This window comes from Rana temporaria, chromosome 3 (genome assembly GCF_905171775.1).
Source record: "Rana temporaria chromosome 3, aRanTem1.1, whole genome shotgun sequence".
Classification (NCBI taxonomy): Eukaryota; Metazoa; Chordata; class Amphibia; order Anura; family Ranidae; genus Rana; species Rana temporaria.
The window spans coordinates 121,051,548-121,058,508 of NC_053491.1; positions in this window are offsets into that span (position 1 = coordinate 121,051,548).

Sequence of the window (6,961 nt, forward strand, 5' to 3'; positions counted from 1 at the left end):
AGAAGTTGGGAAATGGCAGGCCTGCCAAGTGCGCTGGCAACCGTAGTGTTTCAAGTGCTACCTTGGGGGAGCCACCCTTCCACAGGAAAGTAGTGCATATTAAATCTATGCGTTTAAAAATAGATTTAGGTATTTTGCAAGGGGAATTGGTAAGGATATAGAGTAATCTCGGTAGGTAGATCACTTTGAGGACGTTGGCCCTCCCCATAAGATCCAGAGGAAGATCCATCCACTGCTTGGTCTGCTCCTGAAGGCGGACTAATAGAGGATCTAAGTTATTGGCGACATATAAAGATAAAGGGGATAATTTTTTTTTTTTTAAACGCATCATCCGATTGGTTCGTTCCCGTACGCTACGTCACTTCCGGTGCGACGATCCTGTTTGCGGTCCACCTTGAGACGCACCCGTTCCGTACGGCTTCCTGCACTTCCTTATGGTTGCTCAGGTATCGCAACGCTTTACCATCAGCTCTCCCGCTTACTGAAAACCTTGCTGGGGACCAGGACTTGCCTGACACCGTAGTGATAACGGACCTAAGCCATACATATGCCTGATACTTCATATCATTTGTTAATAGCCATTTGGCTGTTCGTTTACTCAATTTTATTAAAAGTTCTCTTTATACTGCACTTAGATTGGCGCATCCTTTGTTCTTCTGTGTTATACGCAGGGGGCTGTGGAAATTATTTTTCCTGAAACATCCCTCTTAAAATTCGGGTGCGTGTTATACGCCGATAAATACGGTAATTAGTATTTTTTCTGGACTTATTTTAATGCTCAATAGGAGTTTAACTTTTAAAATTTGTATTCGTGTATTTATTGCTTATTTACATGCACATGTTTATGTTCACTAATAATTTATTTGTCATAATTTTGCACATTATTTACTGGTGTTACATTCACACCCACATTACATCACCACCACATTGAGAGTCAATTATAATCCATTGGACATCGCCACATCTACTTATTTTTCTCCTTCATTCATTTACTCCACCTAGGTGGTAGTAATCTGTAGAGGCAGCAGTTCTTTTGATTTACCATATTATATTATTTTTTTTCCCCTGCTGGTATTTTTCTCCTTTGCGCGGAATCATACACACCCTTTATCATTTGGGCATTGGTGCCTTCAGATATTCTGGGGTGGTCCCTACTACATCTTTTTATCAGTTGGACATTTCGGTGGCTGTTGAAGTTGGACTGCTTTTGAATGTCCCAGCTGGTTTAAAATTCCTGAAATCTTTTGCCACTCAAAGGATGATAAAGAAAATAATATTATTGTACTTGCCATAAATGCCAGCCCTCTGTGATTTATTTGGTCCAATGGGTTGAGTAGAGGTTATACTGGAGCTGGCTTACAGCATTTTTCTATTTGCCAGTGTACCAACCCACTGTGGCAGCAGTATACGTTAAATGTTTTTTAGGCCTCGTACACACGATAGGTTAACCAGAGGACAACGGTCTGATGGACTGTTGACATAGGTTAACCGATGAAGCTGACTGATGGTCCGTCGTGCCTACACACCATCAGTTAAAAAATCAATCGTGTCAGAACGCGGTGACGTAAAACACAACGACGTGCTGAAAAAAACGAAGTTCAATGCTTCCAAGCATGCGTCGACTTGATTCTGAGCATGCGTGGATTTTTAACCGATGGTTGTGCCTACTAACGATCGTTTTTTTTCCATCGGTTAGGAATCCATAGGTTAAATTTAAAGCAAGTTGGCTTTTTTTTAACCTATGGTTAAATAACCTATGGGGCCCACACACGATCGGTTTGGACCAATGAAAACGGTCCATCAGACCGTTGTCCTCTGGTTAACCTATCGTGTGTACGAGGCCTTAGAATTCACTTGCCCATCAATGGACTTCAAGGTATACAAAAATCTTATGGTAACTATAAAAATTTGATTTTCATTGCATATACCGGTACTTGTTTCTAAAGCAGTACCTCTTTTTTGCATATATTGACTAAGGTAATACTAATCCTTTCAAATATATTTTCAGATAGATAATCTATTATTTGCATTGGAAGAAAGATGAAGAAGATGCTTTTCTCACAATGCTGTAATTTTTTTTCTCAATGTTGCTAGATTTTTATATTTTGGACATAAATAAAATGGAGTAAACTTTCGTTACAAATAAGGGCAAATGCAATTATAACGGCTAACGCTTAAAAAGATATCTCCAGTTTCTTACTATTTTCATGTTTTAATTCTATTATGTTATATTATTATTTCTATGTTTAAATGTCCTATAATAGCATTGCTCTTGCTTTATGTATTTACACACATCACACTTCTCTGTTGAAGTGGCTGTAATGGAAAACTATATGTTGAAACATGTTTCTCCAATGTTTGTCTTGTCAGTGGCTGCGTTGTGAAGTAGTTACATCAGTGCTTACATTTATTAGCAAACACTTACTTGCTTGTTAATGTCTGCTCTGCCGTTGCCTCTTCACGCATTCCACTGAATAGTCTGTTTTGCCCACCAAACACGTTCCCGCGTTATAACCTTGACCTTGAACAAGTTAAAACTTTATGTATAGCCAACATAATTTATTTTGTATAGAGTAGAAAAGGATTGCAAACCCTGCCAAGTTTATACGCTGTCTATGTCTCCACTGAGGAAAGTCACCCTTTATCTGTTCGCAAAATAGAAAGGGATGGAAAATACAAAATGATATACTTGTCACCAGAAAAAGAGGCGAGGATGTACAATATCTCTTAATGAGAACACCTGTTCTGGTGGCAACTGTCTAGAAAGGGAATTCGCCCTACTGATTATAGATTTCCTCATTCTTCTTATTGTATCTCTGGAACAAGAAATTAAGGGAAATCACCCTAACTGGACAAAGGCAGCAGAAAATAAATTGTAACCAGTCCCTCATTTATCCAAAACTAAAACATTTTTTTTTGTACTCACTGTAAAATCCTTTTCTAGGAGTCTATTAAGGGACACAATAAGTCTTTTCCTTTAGGGTTATAATGACGCCTACAGGAGAAATGTTTAATAGCAAATAGACACCTCCTACCCAGTGAAGGAGCATAAAATTGCTGACTTAGATTCAATCAATATCCCCTAAGTGTAACAGACACTTTTATTTGAACCTGTTAATCCCAGTCCCAATATTTAGAGAACATTTTTTTTTAACATAAAAAAATGTATAATTTAGAAGAAAACAAAACATACCTTCACGGTACCAAAAATCCAAAAGTCCGGTACGAACCCAAACTTTACAGTTCAGGTTCGCTCAACCCTAGTTTTTGGCAATCCTTCCTCCAGAGCTCTGTCTCCAATAGCAACGGGAGCGGATTTCACCACAGAGTTTCCCTATCCTGTACACGGGGGCATATCAGGCTGAGTGATGTGGTCGGGTAGTCATATGAGAGCCAGAGAGCTGTCTGTTCAGGCTCTGTGTGGGAAGGATGGTTCCAGATGGGAACGGCGGTGCTCCATGATGAGATGGAGGCTGAGCGGGGATGTGTATTGACAAAAGTCAGGGGTGCCAGATACCCTGCGGTGTACTGTCATCCTCGGGCCTCTCCGATATTCGGGTCTTCATGAGGGTTGTGTGGTGACATAGGGGGCGTGGTTACACATTTCCCCCCCTTTATCAAACCAATAGCAAGCTCCTAATCCTTGTACCCATGCTGATGGAGACAATGCCCTCATCCCCACATTCTTTCCCAAAAAGGGATATGGGGGACTTATCAGAAAGGGGATGCCCCCTTAGATTACATCGCACAGCACCCTATGATGTTCACTCACTGGTGAACACTCTTCTGTCGCAAATGACAGATCCCTGTCAGCTTCTGTATGTAAACAAAGAGGGCCAGGAATGCTGGGTAATGTAAATTAACAAATATGGTCATGATGATATTTGGTCAATGACGTCACCTGAGGTTTCTCAGTCCATATGTTTAGAAACAAGCCTGCCGTGATTTATCATTTAGTAGCAGTAGAATTTGTAAAAAAAAAAAATCATAACTTTTAAAGGAGTACAAAGTACTGCTCTGCAACTCCATGTGCATGTTTAAGGCATGCTCAAACTATGATATTAAAATAATTTACGTATGTTTAATGTTGCCCTTTAAGCCATATTAAAAGTAACTCTCACAACTAAAGAATATTTTTATATATTTTGTATTGGTGTATGACCCCATGGCAGTGCCTGGCTACCTATGCCCTTATTTAACAAAAGCCTGCAAGCTGGTCTTGAAAAAGGCCATAAAGAAAAAAAAATGCGGCTCCTATAAACCTCATTAGAGTTCAGCACTATGTTTGGGTTTAGCAGATTTTTTTCCTGGAATTGCCGAACCTACTGCAAAGCAAACTTTGCCTAGTTCACTCATCCCTAATCAGCTCCTACAAGTTATCAGGCAAATTTTACATCAGAACACCCCAATCACCCTGTGTGTGTTAGTTTCCCGAGATCTGCCTGGGCTGCTGTGAAATGCGGTATCCAAGCAGTGAGTAACCCCCCCCGCGCGCTGCCTATGAGACAGTATCACATTGAGCAGATCGTGAGACGTGTAAGATCCACTCAGAGTGTGAAACTGTCATGTAATGTAACTGCATGCAGGGAGAGAGAGGAGCTGTCAAAATTCAGCCATTATGTAGGGAATGGGCAGGGCCAAACGACTATCAAATATCAGCCAATGGGATGGGGTCTGGGTGGGCAGTTACCTGTATGTGGATCTGCCGCCTTTCTTAAGCCTTTTGATTGGGCTAATCATTAGCTGGTGTTTAGATAGCTGTTTGGTCCCACCCATTCCCGACATCACCGCTGATTTGTGACAGCTCTTTTCTCTCCCTGCATGCAGTTACATTACATGAAAGTTTCACACTCTAAGGCTCCATTCACACCTAGGCGTTTTTACGCCTGTAGCGCGACGCGCACAAACGCCAGAGGGACGAAAAGTAATGAAAGGCAATGGGGATGGTTCACATCTGAACGCCTAAACGCCTGTAGCTTGTAGCCTGTAGCTCAAAAAAGTTCCGGACCCTTTTTTGTCGCTCCTAGCGCGCGATATGCGCGTATTTGAGCGTTTTTTTTTTACATTGAAGTCAATGTAAAAGCCTGATACGCGCGTATTGCGCGTAAACACGCGCTTGTACAAGCGTTTTGACGCCTGTGTTGCTGAAATCCCAGGAAGAGGAATAAAAAATTCCTAGGAGAGCAACAAGTGATGTCAGGGATGATCATTTTTCTTATTGGCTAATATGGAAAAAGACAAAGTACAAAAACGTCGAACGCCACTGTGCGAAAACGCGCGCATACGCGCGCAAACGCGCATATACGCGCGACAAAAACGTCGGTAAAAATCGCCTGTAAAAACGCCTGTACGCCCTACGCCTAGGTGTGAATGGAGCCTTAGTGGCTCTTACAAGCCTCATGATCTGCTTGATGTGAAACTCCCCCTCTCCCCCAGTCAGTGCCAATCAGTGCTACCTGCCAGTGCCAATCAGTGCCACCTGTCAGTGTCAATCAGTGCCACCTGCCAGTGCCACTTATCAGTGCAAATCCATGCTTCCAATCAATGCCAATCAGTGTCACCTGCCAGTGCCAATCAGTGCCACATGTCAATGCCAATATGTGCTTCCAATATGTGCCAATCTTTGCTTCCAATCAGTGCCATCTGTCAGTGCCAATCAGTGGCAACCAGTGCCACCTGTCAGTGCAAAACAGTGCCACCTGCCAGTGAATTGAGCAGCCTCATGTGATATACAGAAATTAAATAAATCATCCTACATATGTTGTGTCTGTTTATCTGTTGCCATCTTTTCTCAACAGCCTCCTAAAGCACACATTTTACAAAGCATCTCTGAGCTCCAGAAGCAGGGGGGGGATTTGATGTTAAACACCGCACAGCTCAGAGAGGAAACCTGAGTGGAGCACCCCCCTTACACAATCTTTTAAGGAAACATGCACAGCGGAGGCCGTCAATAACAGATTGTGTTCTGGAGCAAACATCCACCATTGGTTCCTTGGAGTCAGCACAGCATGTCAGAAATTATTTGTGCAGATAGCAGAGGAACAAGGCAGCAGACAGAAATCACACTTTCAAATGAGGCAAGGACATACTGCAGAAGGATATGCTTTGTTCGTTTTTCATGTCTGAGGTTTACAAGTCCAACCACTTTAACTTCCCAAGCTGCAGCAGCTAGTTAGGCTCCTCCTACCCCCAGATTGTCAAGGGTGGGCTTAGTCAAGGCATTTTCCCTCTACCTTTTTTTTGGGGGGGGGGGCTGGAATACAGATTCCAGAATTCTGTTCTTTCTAAAAGATGTGTTCTACATACACAAGCTAGAAACAAAATGCTCAGCATGCAGTAATCACATAAATGGCATTGTAAATGTAAATGCTATTTTCTTCTGGCTTCTCTCCAAATATCACTCCTCCGAAACCATTTAGTATAGATTTTCAATAAAACATGTTATACAAAGCAAAAATACAGTTCTTTTTATTTCTCAAGATACCATTTACCAAGTTAATATAACTCTGAAATTTGTTTTCACTGTAAGCTTTTATAGGAACATTCCCAAAATGTTGGTGGATAATGGTGTTAGCAGCAGTCAAAGGCTGGTTTCATGCTAACCACATTTTATGCATCTTATTAGCAATATCTTAATGTTAAATCACTAGGTATTGTATGTGTCCAGATTGAATTTATATCAACGTAGTTAAAACAGTACCCACTATAAACAGATGTGCTCATTGTCCATTGTCTAATAAATTATCGTCTGGATCTAAGTGTAATGTATCTTCCTTGCAAACTGAATCGTCTGTCACATTGACCTAAAGTGCTGATTTTTGTTCCTTATTGGATGACCATGGCTGTTTTTGTAAGACGGAAACCAAATACAATCCTTTTTATAGGGTGCACAAGAGATGGTATTGCCAAGGAACAAAACAGCCATCAGACATTTCCTACTAGTATAAAAAAAACTGGCGCT